This window comes from Mus caroli, unplaced genomic scaffold (assembly GCF_978045245.1).
Source record: "Mus caroli unplaced genomic scaffold, Mus_caroli_1 scaffold_11, whole genome shotgun sequence".
Lineage (NCBI taxonomy): Eukaryota > Metazoa > Chordata > Mammalia > Rodentia > Muridae > Mus > Mus caroli.
The window spans coordinates 95288205-95305637 of record NW_028227266.1 but is presented as its reverse complement, the minus strand read 5'-3'; the positions used below and the strand labels follow the sequence as shown (position 1 = coordinate 95305637).

Sequence of the window (17433 nt, the reverse complement as noted above, 5' to 3'; positions counted from 1 at the left end):
TTGACCTTTGGGATCTGGCCAAAGGTCAGAGAGCGCTCAGGGAAGGAATGAGAGGTGTTGCAGCTAGAAAGAGGACATAAGAAGCAACAGCCCCCATGAGAAACAGTTCAGAGGATGAGCGAGCTACCTGATTAACACCAGTTGGGGGCTAGGGGTAGGCTGGGTTGCTGCAGATATGGCTGAAGAAGCTGTGGCTCTAATCATCAAAACTGATGGATGTGGAGCTGGAGAGATGGCTCAGCGGTTAAAAGCACTGACTGCTCTTCCAGAGGTCCTGAGTTCAAATCCCAGCAACCACATGGTGGCTTACAACCATCTGTAATGGGATCTGATGCCCTCTTCTGGTGTGTCTGACAGCTGCAGTATATATATATATATATATATATATATATATATATATATATATACACACACATATATATATACATGTGTGTGTGTGTAAATCTTTTATTAAAAAAAAACACAAATAGTCTGGTGGGCATCAAGCTGGGCAGTGTCATTCTATGGCAAAGCACCTGGTGGAAGCAGTTAACGGAGGGAAGGTGTATTTTGGCTCACAGTTTCAGAGAGGTCACAGGCCATCACAGTAGATGGTAAAGCAGCAGGAATGTGTGGCAGAGCTCCACACACAGCAGCCAGGCCAGGAAGCAGAGACCACAGGCCAGAACCAGGAGTGAGAACAGCTCTCAAGGCTGCCTTTCAGTGACATCTGACTGACTGACAGGCTCTTCACCTCCAAGTTTCTATAACCTCCCAAACAGCGCCTCCAGACGGGAGCCCTGTGTTCAAACACACGGGCCGCTGAGCATTTCACGGGGAGGGCCACAGCATCATGATGCTTTTGAGTATGTGAAACCCCATGATTCACCACGTCCTATGCTCCTCAGCAAGTGGTCATTGAAAGGGCTCCCAGCCAACCTTATCAATGAGGCAGGGAGACCCAGCAGCACGGCCTCTCTCTTACAACGAAGTCTGGGGTGCTAAGGTACTTCATAGGAGGCACAAGACATTTATTTTAAAGGGTTTGAAACCCAGGGTTCCGTGCCTTTCCCTGGACCACCCCACCTCTCAAGCTTCACAGGGCACGGCTATGGCAGAGCCAGATTTTCCATGACAGAGAAGAACATTCAATCAGCTATTGATAATGAACCCGATTGTTTATTTTATTTTTGTGTGTGTATGAATTATAGACATTTATGACCTTCTGCCTGAGAACTGAAAAGATCGAACCCAGGTCCTCTGGAGGCACAGCTCGTGTTCTTAACTGCTGAGTCATCTCTTCACCCCGCACCTTGCTTAGTTTTTAAGGCAGTAAAAACAAGTTTGAGTAAAAATAGATTAGAGTGAGAACAGCTGGAGCAGGTCAAGTATAACCAGGGGCTGAGTGTGTCCTCACCCGTATTCCAAGGAATTTGTTTCCTAACCAGAGCAGGAGCGCTGCCCCGAGCCGCAGCTGTCTTCCACCTTCTTTGACAGTTCCTGAAGCTCATGAGAGGTCCACATTCCAATCTGCTCCATTTGTTGTGGGCAGAGATGGTGTTTTCGTTATCTTCCTGGAAGCTGCTTTTGGAGCAATTGAGATAGTTTTCCCACTGGGATGCAAGCTCTCCCCAGCCAATCACAGGCCCAGAGGGCTCCCCTCTCCATAGGTGCACATGGACACCTAGCTGATGTGTCAGGGTGCTGAGGGGCTGACAGTGGCTCTCCTTGTAAAGCTGAGCATCTGTATAGGAATTCAGCCATCTGCCTTCAGCCTGGTCCTGTTGGCCCAGGTTTTACCCACTGCCACTTTCTGCTGTGTGGAAAGTGGGTGAAAGAAAGAGCCACCGATCAGTATCCACAGCGTCAGGGCGGAGACTCAACTTTCAAAGGCATTTAGGTTTGTGAAAATTTTTTATGAGTAAAAAAATCATATTCCATCCATGCTCCATTTATCTTCATGTGTAGGATCAAGACACTGCACTCTAATGGTAAATGTTTCTTTAAAAAAAAAAAAAAAAGAGCCGGGCGTGGTGGCGCACGCCTTTAATCCCAGCACTCGGGAGGCAGAGGCAGGCGGATTTCTGAGTTCGAGGCCAGCCTGGTCTACAAAGTGAGTGCCAGGACAGCCAGGGCTACACAGAAAAACCCTGTCTCGAAAAACCAAAAAAAAAAAAAAGATTTATGTTATGTATGTGAGTGCACTGTAGCTCTCTTCAGACACACCAGAAGTGGGCATCAGATCCCAGTACAGATGGTTGTGAGCCACCATGTGGTTACTGGGAATTGAACTCAGAACCTCTGGAAGAGCAGTCAGTGCTCTTAAGCACTGAGCCATCTCTCCAGCCCGGTGAATGTTCCAATGATTTGATTGTATTTGACAGTCTGGGAGGCATTCATCATCCATCCATTCATGACCAATCATGTATGGACCATGTGCCACATATACATTACATATGTCCTAGTACATCGCTACTGTTAATCCTGACAACTGGCGCCTGACATCATGCCCACGCTCTGGGCACCATGACAAAATTTAGATGTTATTTACTTCAAATAAAAAAAATAAAAGGTGGGCCAGTTTTCATCTATAACCTCCTGTAAAACCCATTTCATCAAGCAATCTGGCACATTCGATTTATAGCCTACGAAACCAATTAGACCTTGAATGTATGCATGTGTGCACAGGCTGGATGAGAGCGCTGCTGAGGCTCAGGAGTCAGAGTAGAACACCAGATGCCCCGGTCTTCTGCTCTCTGCCCATTTACCCTGCAACAGAGTCTCTCGCTGAACCGGCAGCCAGCAAGCCCCAGAAGTCCTGTGCTCTGCCACTCACAGCTTTGAGGTCACAGCCACGTGGACCATGCCCAGTATTTTACAGGGGTTCTGGGACCCAAGCTCTACCCACCAAGCCATAACTCCAGCCCTTCAAATTCTGTTTTGTTCTTTGGTTTTGGTTGGTTGGTTGGTTGGTTTTTGATTTTTCGACACAGGGTTTTTCTGTGTAGCCCTGGCTGTCCTGGAACTCACTCTGTAGACCAGGCTGGCCTTGAACTCAGTAATCTGCTTGCCTCTGCCTCCCAAGTGCTAGGATTAAAGGCATGTGCCACCACTGCCGGGCAAGAGGCAGGATTTCTTTGTGTAGTCTTGGATATCCTGGAACTAGCTTTGTAGGACCTCAAACTCACTGAGGGTTCCTGCCTCTGCCTCTTGAGTGCTGGGATTAAAGGCTTATGCCGCCACCACCCTGCATCAATTTGTTTATTCTTCCGTGTTGTGTCTATGTGCATGTATACCACATGCACATAAGGGTAGCTGGAGGACAGCACTCAGTCTCCTGAGCCTGGAGAACTCTAGTTCCAGTGCCTGGAAGCCTCCATGTGCTGGGAGTTGAACCTGCATCCTCAGCAAAATAAAGTGCTTCCGACCACTGAGCCACCTCTCAGGCCCTCAGATCCTTTCTTGCTTGTTTTAGATTTACTTATTTATTATGGATACAGCATTCTGCCTGTACGTATGCTTGCAGGCCAGAAGAGGGCACCAGATCTCATTACAGATGGTTATGAGCTACCATGTGGGTGCTGGGAATTGAACTCAGGACCTCTAGAAGAGTAGCCAGTGCTCTCTCCAGCCCTCAAATCCTGTTTTAAAAAAGCATGCTTTCTAGCTTTTTTTTTCAGCTAGCAAATCAGAAACACCCAATGTTTAAATTTTTAAAGATGGTTTACATTTATTCCTTTATTGTGTTCATGCACACACACGTGTGACCTACACCCATGTGAAGGTCAAAGGACAAGTTACGGGAGTTAGGTCTCTCCTTTTACCATGTGAATTCTAGGTATCGGACTTGGTGGCAGGTACCTTTACCTCTTCTGATATACCACCATCATCACCACAATCATAATCACCAACAACCCTAAAATTCCCAATTTTATCACTCTTACCTAAAAGCCTATTTTCCTCCAAGGATTGCATGCTTGGGCTTGGTTGCCAGAACTTCCACATACATACTGAATATTATCCATCTCTGTGTTAGGAAGGTGTGATGGTTTGTATATCCTTGGCCCAGGGAATGGCACTATTTGGAGGTGTGGCCTTGATGGAGTGGGTGTGGCCTTGTAGTAGGTGTGTCACTGTGAGTATGGGCTTTAAGACCCTACTCCTAGCTGCCTAGAATCTAGTTAGTATTCTGCTAGCAGCCTTCAGATGAAGATGTAGAACTCTCCTGCACCATGCCTGCCTGGATACTGCCATGCTCCTGCCTTGATGATAATGGACTGAACCTCTGAACCTGTAAGCCAGCCCCAATTAAATGTTGTCCTTACAAGAGTTGCTTTGGTCATGGTGTCTGTGCACAGCAGTGAAACCATGACTGAGACAGAAGGCTTGTTTCTTCCTGTAGCATCCCAGCACATGTGCCAGAGCTTGGAGCAGGAGAGAAACTCAGATATCTCCTGAATGTTGAATGAGGGAAACTTGTCTAGCCCCGAGGTTAAGCTCTCAAGCCAGTGTGGGGAGCCAACTAACTAGTTAGGTCACCCTTTATGAACCCTTAAATTGGGGCTGGAGAGATGGCTGCTCTTCTAGATGACCTGGGTTTGATTCCTAGTATCCACGTGAAGGCTCACAACCATTGTGTCTCCAATTTCAATGGATCGGACACCCTCTTCTGGCCTCTGTAGGCACATGTGGTACACAGGCATGCAGGCAAGCAATATACCCAGTTGCCTACAAATAAAATCAAAGATTTTTTAATAAGATCCCGGGCTGGAGAGTTGGCTCAGCAGTTAAGAGCACTGACTGCTCTTCCGGAGATCCTGAGTTCAAATCCCAGCAACCACACTATGGCTCACAACCATCTGTAATGAGATTGGATGCCCTCTTCTGGAGGGTCTGAAAACAGCTACAGTGTACTTACATATAATAAATAAATAAATCTTAAAAAAAAAAGATCTCTTCAACTGCCTTTACATCACAATGGACAGACGTGTTCTCTCAAATTCCACCCCCACTCTTCTCTGGCTTTAATTCAAGCCATGTCCCCTTCAGGCCAGCCCAGTCTGAAGCAACTCGCATGACAGTGAACACATGGCAGCCTCAGGGAGCATTGGGTGGCTTGGAGACCCGGGATTCAGATGTCCTATCCCACCTGGCTGAGTGGATGAACCTGACTTACACTGGCCGATGATTTCTGTAGCTCTGGACCCTTCATGTTTCCTTCTTTCCCAAACTCTTAAAGTTGGCCCTGGGCGAGCTAAACGTGTGAGCAACGCCACTCTCTGGCCCTGACAATGAACTTTGAGAAATCTCAGCATATTGATAAGGGTGAAACCAGATTCAGGACTCCATACATTAGCAACACAGCCGTGAGGCACTGTGGCAGGTGGTCCTTTCTCCTCCAGATGTTTTGTAGAGGCCAAAGCTCAAAAAAAATAAGATAACGTCTCAGACCTTTACAAAGAGCAAAACCCCTTTTCGATACAATCTATTGACTCCCCGGGGTCAGTAGATAATTCATTCACCAAGAAAGTCTGGGGACACCAATCCTCCTCCTCAGGTTAGTGGTGACTATCTGACTCTGAGAGGAAACTGTCTATCATGCAATTTTGAGACTCAGTTGTGAAGAATGAAGGTGTGAGGGGGGGAGCAGATGAAAGAGAACCAAACATAAAACCAGGACTTCCAAAAATCAAATATATTTGATCTCACTGATTCTGCTGCAAAATAAACCTATTCCCAAACCCGCCATGTGCAAACTTTATTAAAATATGGGTTTAGCTCATCATCTAAAAGTAATACCAATATTCTGATTTTTTTTTTCCCCCTTGCAGGAATCAAGAAACAAGTTAAAAGCCTGGTGGAAGCCGGCCCTTGGATCGTGACACTGCGTTTGGCAGATAACAGCATAGACGGGACAGGGAGGGAGGGAGAGCCTCTGTTGGAGTTCACTCGAACTGTTACATGGTAGGGAGCGGAGCGGGGAGAGCCTTGCATCCATTCGCTGTCTAAAGCTGGAGGGCTGAGTTCAGCCCTGCGGCTGGTCACAGCTTTCTAGCATGTGACTTCTCAGCTCTGACGGGGGCACTTACAAGTCTTGATCTTGGCACTTGGGCCCCACAGAAACCTCATGAAAAGCCTTGTATTAAAGGGGTGGCAGCTGGGTGGGAGAGATGGTTCGGTGGTTAAGAGCACTGGCTGTTCTCCAAGAGGGACTGAGTTCAATTCCCAACAACCTCATGGAGGCTCACAACCATCTGTAATGGGATCTGATGCCCTCTTCTGGCATCCAGGCTCTATATGCAAATATATACATAAAACAGATATTTTTAAACATTTTTTTTAAAAGGATGGCTGCTGAGGCAATATAGAGGAAAACATTACAATACTCACATACCCCTACCCCTTGCACCCCAAAAGTCAGGATATAACTCAGATCTGGGCAGAGGACCCAGGTGCCACTGAGATCAATGCCACCTGAGAAGAAAGGGATGCCTGCTCAGCTCATACTTGTGCTTGGTTAGAAAGCTACCCACCCTGGCCTCCTAATGCAGAAACATGGAACTAGAATTCTCAGAAGCTTCTAGAAGACGGCGTTTCCTTATCATGCTTATTTTCATAACCTCAGGCATCCCCCATCCATCTCTACTGAGCCCACGGCTTAAGCAGACCAAGCCTTTGGCAGGGCTTGCAACCACTGCAGGAACTGCAGGGTAGAGAGGGCTCTGAGCAGCACTGTCTCGAGGCCAGGGCCACAACACCACAGGGGTCCAGGAGCACTGGACACAGCTGAGATCTGAGGCCCAAAGGCTGATGGGTAGCAATTTATTATCTCAGCAGGAAAAGATTTCCTCACTGCTCTTCTTATTCAAGAAGGATGGGAAAGCTTCCCAGTTATTTCATGTGTAGGAATGTTTTACCTGAATGTATGCCTGTGTACTGTGTATGTCCTGATATCCTTAGTGGTCATAAGAGAAGTGGGATCTCCAGGAATAGGGGTTACATATGCTTGTGAGCCAGCAAGTGGGAGCTGGGAGCTGCACCTGGGTCCTCTGCAAGAGCAACAAGCACTTTTAACCACTGAGCCATCTCTCCAGCCCCAGTATCCTGTTTTAATCCATCTAGTCTGAAGAACATGGATAGATCTGGAAGCTGAAGGTGCTGGAGTCCTAGGCAGATGACTTCCTTGAGAGCAAGATCTTTGCTAGGAAGAGTCTGGTAGGGCTGCATAGGGCTGGCTTCAGTTCCATCCACCGAGTCAGTGGAGAGCGTATAGACTGAGCAGCAGGGTCAATGTTAAAGTCGAGTTAACCGAAGCGAAAGGTCAAGCCCTCATAGGCGATAACAATTCAGGATTGATCTCTTGATGATAACATTAAAATTTATCTCAGAGCATCAGTTAACTTTCCTGCAGTCCCTGTGGTACTGAGTACCGAGTGTGCCGTCAGGAAATGAACGTTCTGAGGCTGGCCGTGGTGGCGCACGCCTTTAATCCCAGCACTCGGGAGGCAGAGGCAGGTGGATTTCTGAGTTCGAGGCCAGCCTGGTCTACAGAGTGAGTTCCAGGACAGCCAGGGTTATACAGAGAAACCCTGTCTCGAAAAATCAAAAAAAAAAAAAAAAAAAAAAAAAGGAAATGACTGTTCTGTCTTCACTGCAACCTCCAAGACAGGTCACACAGCCCCTCTCAGGCCAGATTTACAGACAGAAAGTGAGGCCCACGAGGGCGCATGGCTTGCTCATGATCTCATGGTCAAGGAAAGGCAGAGGTCACCCAAGGACTCCTGAAAACCAGCCAACAGAACACCACCAGGCTCTCCAATGACCTACCAAGAAATCAGCAAAATCCAGCAGCCACCGCGTCCTTAACATTCCTGGTCTCGGCTGATCTGAGATAACTAAGGAGAATCAGCCAGAGTAGCTGGGCAGGAGAAGAGAGTGATGGTTTTATTTTCACAAAGCTAAATCAATGGATTTCCAAAGTCTTTATTCTCAGCCTTGCCTTTCATAATTGTATGTGAAAATATTTCTTTATAATGTTGCCTGGTAAGCCTGACACTGTGACACACCTTTAATCCTAGGACTTAGGAGGCAGAGGCAGGAGGATCTTTGTGAGTTTGAGGCCAGCCTACAGAGCAAGTTCTGGGACAGCCTGGGCTACGTAGAGAGACCCTATCCAAAAAAAAAAAAAAAATCACCAGGTCAGAGTTGTCGTTTATTTGACAGACTCAAGCCCTTGTCAGTCTCTCCAGTTGCTTTGGCTCCTTAGTGGTATATAAAGTATAAATGACTATGAAGTCTTAAATGTACATAAATGAAAGGTTCAGGGCAGTAAACACTTAAATCGGCGCCCCTAAGAGAAGCAGAGAATTCCAAAGCACAGAGGTTCATCTGGGACAAGAAGCTGGGCTCAGCTCATCTCCAATCTCAAGTGAGGTCGTTCATCAACTTGGGAAATGGGGGCAGGGGTGGGGGAGCCCCAAGATGGAGGTAATTCTCTGAAACTGGGGTTGCCTTGCTTTGAGGGACCGTGAGCCATGCTGGGCTCAAAGCCTTTTCGTTTCGTCCTTTTCTCTTCGCAGCCTGATCAAATACTCAACTCACTTAAGGGAGATGGACCTTGGGAACAATGCCCTGGGAGAAACGGCTGCAGTGGACATCCTGGAAGCACTGAGAGTCAGGAAGACAGGTGAGGTTTCATGGCCTTTCCTCAGCCCCTGAACCAGTCGCAAGTGTCTTGGTGTTTTTGTCTCTTGGTGTTTAAATAACAAATCTCATCTGTGAATTGTCGCAGGCTAGCCACCACTGTGCCAACACGCGGAGACTCGTACAGAGCTCAAGAATGTTTGCAATGCTGTGTGTACCCTTGAATCATTTGAGTAATGATCTCTAGGCAATCTTCTCACAGCCTCTGAAGTAGCTGGGGTTTACAGCATGCCTCCTGGCCCAACTGGGTTTTACTGTTTGTTTGTTTGTTTCCATTTTTTATGAATTTTTCTCTGTTGCTTTTGGGTTTTCTTTTTCTTTTCTTATTCTCCAAGAAAGTTTTCTCCTGTTCTCTAGCCTCCTCTCAACCCAACGTAAAGTACAAAAATCAACTGTAAAACAGAAGTAACAACCATCCTAAGACCATAGTTGAGCCACACTGGAGAGCTGAGACTGGAGCCTTTCAAGTTGGAGGCCATCCTGGGCTATCTAAGGATACCAAGAAAAGAGGGTGGGGGAGGGGGAGTAGGGGGGGAGAGGGAGAGGGACGGAGGGGAGGAGGAGGTAGCTCATGAACAAGGATCACAGGGAACTTCTAAGTCACTGAAGAGAGGTCTGGCTCTAGCTGGCAGGCAGTGCTGAGTGTCCTATGGCCGTGTAACCCTTTGAAAAGGAGAGAAGGGAGGTCACTTATCGGTGACCACCCCTAGCCTCTCTTTTAGTATGCATAGCCAGAACTGGTGACAGCTGTTCTAGCTGCTTCTGCAGGGGAGAGCAAGAAATGCCATTTTCAATGCAGCTTGATGTAAGACTTGGACAGATTTTAAAGTGAGAGGGAAGAGGACTCAGTTCTGGGTCAGGTTGAGTGGGGGAGAGTTCGGCAGCGCCAGCATGCTGTCATTTCTCCAGTAAAAAGGTCAGAGGTCGCATTTTTCCTTCCCCGCAGTGTTGTAAAAGAGGGTCACAGGAGTGTGGTCTGCTGTGCTGCTCCACCTCAAACTAAAGCCATGCATCTTTAATGACCAATTAAAATGACTCTAAGATTTTTCTTTTCAATTATCCTTTTCTTTTAGAGGAACAGAACACCCACTTCTTGTTCCATTAGAGCAGGCATGAGGTCCAGCAGGATAATTCTGTTAAACTGACTGTAAGTGCGATAAGCGCTTTGGTTTTCCTGGTGCCGACGCCACCCCTTCATCCTACCTGGTAGTAAAAACCCATTATTGGGCTGCTGGCAATCTCCACAGCATTGGTGCAGGGAGCGTAAGGACAGACAGCCTCTGGTGACAGGGTGGGAAGTGATTTTTCACTCAGTATCTCTCTGGGATGGAAAACGTCTTCCACGCTTAGTAAATGGCTCAATTTACATAAATGAGAGGCTAATTATGGCGCGCCCACCTGAAAATGCAAGTACTCATTTAAACAGCATTAAAAAGCAATCTACGGCTCAGGAAATCAGCAGTTTTGAAACTTAGTCTAAGTGTGCATTGTGAGTAGCCTTAATGCGTTTATGTCATGAGCTAGAGTCATTATGGGCTGTTTCTGACGGAGTGCTTTAATTATGTTTGAACACAGTCAAAAGTCTTCAAAAAAGGGGGGGGGGTTAGCTGCTCAGATTTTACAGGGTGACTCACTTGGCCTTTAACCCTAAAGGCGTCGTTTTAAACCTTAAAAGACAATGGAAACATCACTAATTATAAAAAAATAATGTTCTTCCAGTGTTTTCTCTCTTCCTACCATTTATTTGCAAGTCAACAATTTCTAATTCTCCTTTCACGAAATCAGAATAACTTACTTACTTGGTAACGAGTGAGTTTGGTTTGCTTATGCCTTTCTCTTTCCCTCCTTCATCTTCTCCTCTTCCTCGAGCTGAGGTTTTGATTTTTTTTTTTTTTTTTTTTTGAGACAGGATCTCTGTAGCCCAGGGTGACCTTGACCTGGCTATATATGTTTGTATGTAACTGAGGCTAGTCTTCCTGCTTAAGCCTCTGGAGTCCAAAGACTGCAGATGAGTATGAGTACCACCATGCCCAGCTTTAGCAGGGAGCCAACTGGGAACTCGGGCCATCCGAGCACCCCTGAACAGCGTTAGCCGTTCTCCTCATTCTTGCTTATTCTCTCTGCCCAGGTAAACTACCACCCTTAAAAGTTACAGTCACTCCCCGGATCTCTTCGGACACCTTCAGATCTATCTGGAAACTTAGCAAGAAATCTAATAGGACCCGTAAAAAGAAGAAAAAGGTAAAATCTTCAGCGTCTGCACAGTTGAGTAGCAGCCACCAGGGGGCGCAAGATGAAGCGTGGGCCTCAGTGGAAATTAATGGTGCCTTCGATCCCAGAGTTTAGGGTCTAGGCCATCCTCCCCTAACCCACAGTCAAACGGATGATGGCTATGTCACGAAGCAAGCAGTAAGACAACAACATCATCTCTCAAACATTAGTGAAAACCGCCTCAGCTCCTCTTCCTGCTGAATTCGTGTTCCTGCAGGCCTGCTGCGGGTCTGCCAGGAGCCTCATGTCTGCTCTTAGGTGCCAGGGCTGCCCGGAGGGAGAAGAGGATTTACATAAGCACGCTCTCCACTGCGTAAAACGGAACTTTCTTTTTTAATGGGACAAATATTTAATGGCGCTGTTACGAAATGAGCTGGTTATAAGTAATAGGTCGACGACTTTTGATACAGAAATTTAAGAGTGTACACATGCATTTAAAAACATAGACTGCAGGCTGGCAAGATGGCTCAGGAGGTAAGAGCACTGACTGCTTTTCCAGAGATCCTGAATTCAAATCCCAGCAACCACATGGTGGCTCACAACCATCTGTAATGAGATCTTATGCCCTCTTCTGGTGCGTCCAAAGACGGCTACAGTGTACTTATATATAATAATAAATAAATCTTAAAAAAAAAAAACCTATACTGCTATACACCAAAATATCAGCATTGTTACTACCATCCAATGAGTAAACATGGGCTTGTACGTGAGTCGTCTATTTAGTTAGTTAGTTTTGAGGTTTGGTCTTACTCTGTATATCAGACTGGCAGACTGGGATTAAACTTCTGGCAATCCTTTGTCTCCTTGAGATTACAGGCCTGAGCTACCATGCCTTTTTCGTTGTTGTTGTTGTTGTTGTTGTTGTTGTTGTTTTGTTTTCTTCTTATGTATTTTTTAAATACAACTCTTTCTGACCCAGAACATAGCGGCTCATACCATCACCCTAACATTACTTGAGAAGCTGAGGCAAGAGAATTGCCACAAGTTCAAGACCAGCCTGGGCTATCTAGTGAGTTCAGGCCAATCTGGTACACAATGTGAAACTGTCTCAAAAGCTAAAACAGAAGTAGTCCACAGTTGTGAAGAGAGAGGGGATGAGGAGCTAGAGAGACTCTAAATGCCGGCAGTGGAAACCCACTAAGCCAACCCGGGCACCAGCCGTCAGGTCGGAACCAAAAGCAGGGCATGCAGACAGGTGTCAAGCCTGTGACGGAATGAATGTCACAGACGCAGCTGCTGGTCTGCGTTTGCTGTCCTCCAGGTAATCACATTTATTGGGCTAAACCAACATTAGCCAGCTCAGTAGGAAAGTGTTGCTCACGGCTTTGGTTTTGAATTGCTGTAAAGCATTACTATTTTGCAGCTGTATCCCACCCAAAGCTAGCTGGAAGCCATTTGCTCTTATAACTCATGGCTGTGTTTCTGACCTCTGCTCATTTTAAAGAGGCACTGCCTATGTATTTTGTTTTATCAGCCCAGATCTAGAAAAGGTCATTATCCCTCATAGAGAAACTTAGGGCAATGTGTGCTGCGCAATGTCTCAGGACGGGGGCTAAGTGCATTAATGAGAGGTTTCTGAGTTCCCCGCAGTAATAGAAGCACCCCAATAAAAAACACTAATTAAACACAATTAAAATCGATAACACCAATTAAATGCATTAAAATGAATATCATTGCCCTGCTCGCTCGCTCTAGTGCTCTCTCTCTCTCTCTTTCTCTTTCTCTCTTCCTCTCTCTTCTTTTCTTTCTCCCCTCTCCCCCAGCTCACAGAAACCTACCTGCTCCTGCCTCCCTTGTGCTGGGATTACAGCTGTGCGTTTTGTTCTGACCTCTCTCTTTCTTAATTACTTTTTAAAAAAAGATTTATTATATGTAAGTACACTGTAGCTGTCTTCAGACACTCCACAAGAGGGCACCAGACCCCATTAGGGATGGTTGTGAGCCACCATGTGGTTGCTGGGATTTGAACTCAGGACCTCTGGAAGAGCAGTCAGTGCTCTTAAGCACTGAGCCATCTCTCCAGCCCTCTTAATTGCTTTTTGTTGACTTACCAGAAAACAGAAAATTCCTGTATACCACCAGAACACTCAACAGTCTCAATCAGACCTTCCTCCCACAGCGTTAAAACTGCCAAGTAACAAAACTACACAATCCACATCCACCTAGGAAATCCCAGACTGAGCCTCAGAAATCCAAATAAATGAGATGAGAAAGGCTCGTTTTAAAACCAGTCAGAGCCTGCGTGGTGGTGGCAACATACACCTTTAGTCCTAGCACTCAGGAGGTAGAGGCAGAAGGATCTCTGTGAGTTTAAGGCCAGTCTGGTCTACAGAGCAAGGTCTAGGACAGCCAAGAGACTACATAGAGAAAGTGGTGTCACTTATAATCCCAGAGCTGGGGAGGTGGAGACAGAAGCTTCCTGGGGCTCCCTGGACAGTGAGCCTGGCCTGGTCCTAGTGAGGTACTCTGTCTCAAAAGGGGGAGGTGGGTAGGGGCTGGGGATGGGAGGACAAGGTAGAGGAGAGAACATGAGGAGGATCACGAACTCCAAAGGACTTTTGGAAAAGTCGTATTTAAAAACCTCCTAGAAGTTTCCTAAAATATATTCGGATACATATATAAAGAGTTTAAACGGACTAACTCTATAATGGGCCAACAATGTCCCCAGACACCACAGACAACAAATACAAAGTCCAGTGCCCAAAAGGGTTACTTCTTTTGGAGTCATTGGCCAGGGAACTCCCATAGAACTGAATCCAATCAGTGTTATGGATTATTGGTTGCCCGCCAGAGCTCGATCATAAGACCCTGTTGCTGACAACGTCACTTTATTTGAGTCATTAGAACTTGGAGAAATCAAGCTAGCACTGGCCCCAGAGGTATTATCCCTACTGGATGACAGAGCAGTCATCACTCTCACTCAACTGTGAACCTTCCCAGCTATGATAACGGCAAGACATACCCACAAGTGTCATGGGAGTGAGTGACTGGACTTAAAGCCCACCCAACAAGATGAGTCCCATACTTGGCACCATGATTGGGGCCAAGAACCTGTGAATAAGTGAGCCAGTTTTCTTTAAAGGTGTGGCCCCTGGTAAGTGGACCATGTTCCAATGGATGGCCCCACACCCAAGAGTATACAGGCAGCAGAAATGGGTTCCCATAAGTGGATAGGGAGAAGAATGGATCTGAAAGGAGTTGGGGGAAGGAATGGATATGATCAAAATGTACTGAATGAAATCTCAAAGAACTTAAAAAACTCATCAAGGTAGATAGATCCTGGGGAATTACAGCTGACATATATGCACACATGTACACCCAGACCACTTGAATATGTACATGTAGAGATAAATAAATGAATAAATAAATAAGACCAGATATATTCAGATGTGCTACCTTGATCATCTCTCAAAGGTCTTTGTCCTTTTATGATACAGTGTTTTCAGGGGTGCCGCAGACCCTCTGGATCCCTTTGTCTGCGTGGTACGGGTCTCTGGGGCAGGTGGGCAAAGCGTTGGATGGAATGACAGACAGATGCACACAGGAGAGGTTGTGTAGAATCTGAATGTAATTTGTCAAATCGAGCATCAAACTTTTTATACAGAAGAAAATAGGGAAGCTGGGTGACAAACCAGCTAGGTACAAAGAGGTTACTGAATTCTTACACAAAACAGAGAAATTCAAACACAGAAGGTCTAACAGGAACCACCTGGGATAGAATTCATTGTTAACAACTGGGATCAAAAAAAGCTCCACCTAAGGTCCACTTAATCTTAGAAGCCAGGGTCAAGGGCTTCGTGCCCTTGCCATAGTTCCTATTTTAGTCTACTGTATAGTCCACCTTCCCCCTAGGCTATTGTAAATACGTGTGTATGGGTGTAACTCAGCTATCTATAGTTCTAAGTATCTACTCTGGTTCCTCCTTAGGTCTCAAACTTCCTTCTTCCTAGATGATGGTAAATTCCTGTGTAGGGCAGTGACCTAGCTTTTATTCAAAGTGATAGTGTAATGCCAGAGGCAATTCTGAATGTCACTGAATAGGCAACATTCTTCCTGAATTCCAAGCCATGGTCAGCTCAAGGACTTTCTAGGACGTTGGAACACTGGTGAAGGCTTAGCTATGTCAGAATTCAGTCTTAAAGGGCACTTATAATAAGATAATACTAAAAGAGAGCATGTGGATCCATACACCAGACTAACTCGGGAATGGAATATGAATGTTTGGATTAGAGAGAACACCAGACTCCAGGAGGTGAGTTTCTGTGAAACTCTCTCCTCATGAGTGGCTTCCAGGCCTCTTGGCCTGTCAAGCTGACTCGACCAGAGTACATGGCACAGGGGGATAAAGAATGTTGTTGGCGGGCTGGAGAGATGCCTCAGCAGTTAAAAGAACTGACTGCTCTTCCAGAGGTCCTGAGTTCAATTCTCAGCAACCACATGGTGGCTCACAACCATGTGCAATGGGGTCTGATGCCCTCTTCTGCTGTGTCTGAAGGGAACAATGGTGGCATACCCATATGCATAAAATAAATAAATAAATTTTTAAGAAAAAAAAAGAATGTTGTTGGCTACCATTAAAGTCTAAGATACAACCCCTAAAAATAATAATCCAAGACATATTTTCTATATTATTGCCATCTGTCCAGTAGACTGTTACTTTTAGCCATAAAAGTTTAGCAAGTTAGCCATAAAGCTCTCTATGTACCAGAAAGAAAAGATACAGAAACAGTTGTTTTATCTGATGTGTTGGTACATACCTGTAATTGAAGCCTTTGGGATTTGGCGGCAGAAGAATCATGAATTCAAAGTCAACCTTGCCTAACACAGCGAGTTTGAGGCTACCGTGGCTACATGTGACCCTGTCAAGATAGAAGAAAGTGTATCTTCAGACTTATTTGCTTTTTAAATTTATTTATTTATTTATTGCTTGTTTGTTTGTTTTTGAGGCAGGGTCTCACTATATAGCGCTGGCTGGATCAGAACTTACTGTGCAGACCAGGCTGACCTCAAGCGCATAGAAATTGCTTGCCTCTGTCTCCTTCGTTCTAGAATTAAAGGTGGGATCCACCATGCCCAGCCTTTACTACTTTCTTAATTCATGACTTACTGTTTATTATTTCACAGGTAAGAAACTGAATACAGATGCCATTTTTTTTTCCAAATGGATGACGCCTATTTCCATGGCGAGACAGACAGAGCTAGAAAGATGTAGCTTGTTGTATACAAACGTTTCTCATTGCCGTCACCCGCTTTTACGTCCTAAAATTCATCAACACCACTTAGTAATCTATTCTGTCACACAAATCAGTCTCTAAACGGTGGATTTCGTTCTGTCTCTGCTGCCACTAAGGGACCAGGAGCAGGCCAAAACTTCACTGGTAACACATGACCCAGGAAGACATTGCTGCTGGAGACCTAGCATGCCTAGCATGGGGAAAGTTACCGTGCCCATTTTTCTCAGGAACTGTGATGAGCCTCTGTGTGTCGGGTGGCAGAGGCTCCTTATCCTGGGCACCAACTTGATTGAAGGCTGATGACAAGAAGGAACAGCATCTGCAAGATCGATGTGTGGGAAAACGAAAAAAGTCGTTGGTTGTGGTGGTGTCGTGGAGCTAAGGACTGTTGAAACAGGATCTAAAATAATAGACCCTAAAGAATTAAAATCAAACCCAGTGTGGTGGTACAGGTCTGCAATCCCAGTTTAAAGCCAATTCCAGCTATACAGGGAGTTCAAGGCCATCCAGGGACTAGAGGAGACCCTGTCAAGAAAGAAAGAAAGAAAGAAAGAAAGAAAGAAAGAAAGAAAGAAAGAAAGAAAGGAAGAGAGAGACAGACAGAGAGAGAGAAGAAAGAAGGAAAAGAAAAGAAAGCAAGCTGAGCCTCTTTGGTTTTAGCAACAGAAGCAAAATGTGTGACAAGAAATGTTCTGGTTTAAAACCACACAAAACAAGACAAAACAGAAACTAAGCTGGACACACTAGGGCTACTGCGCTCCTGTAATCCCAACACTGGAGAATCAGAAGCAGGAAGAGCCCTGCAAGTCCAAAGCCAGCCTGCTCTATTGTGAGTTGTGGGCCATTGAGGGGCTGCGCGCCAAGACCCTGTTCTCAACCACAACTCCCCCATTGGCCCAGGAAGCCCAGTGGAGGCACCAGGAGGCGCCAGTGGAAGGGGTTGCCTTCACAGGACCCCCTGAGTCACAGTCTTCACATTTCCTGACTTCAGCTTCCTGGCAGCTTCAGAACTGTAGCACTGGTACAGAATGGGCAGAGAGAATCCAGCAATAATAAACCCATTTTCCTTTACCAGTTGATGTTTCGTACTTTCTTTTGGAAAATGAGGCAGCTGGCATATGGCCCGAAATGCCCAGCAACACATGACAACCCTATGCAGGTACAAAGCATGAATACATTAAAAATAACTCGTTTCCACATAAGTAAATTCTACATAAATAAAGTTGCCCAACATAATACCAGCACC

General features: G+C 45.8%; 1 protein-coding gene across 1 annotated transcript in view; it reads left to right on the top strand.

Moving 5' to 3' along the window:
* The window catches only part of LOC147002126 (uncharacterized), a 42755-nt gene extending 25978 nt beyond the window's left edge, over window positions 1–16777 (top strand). Inside the window, exons 8-11 of the mRNA XM_085828282.1 lie at window positions 5811–5943; window positions 8559–8665; window positions 10811–10923; window positions 16078–16777. The gene's annotated coding sequence lies outside the window, so the exon portion shown is untranslated. The remainder of the gene's footprint in view (window positions 1–5810; window positions 5944–8558; window positions 8666–10810; window positions 10924–16077) is intronic.
* Window positions 16778–17433: the final 656 nt, after the last annotated feature.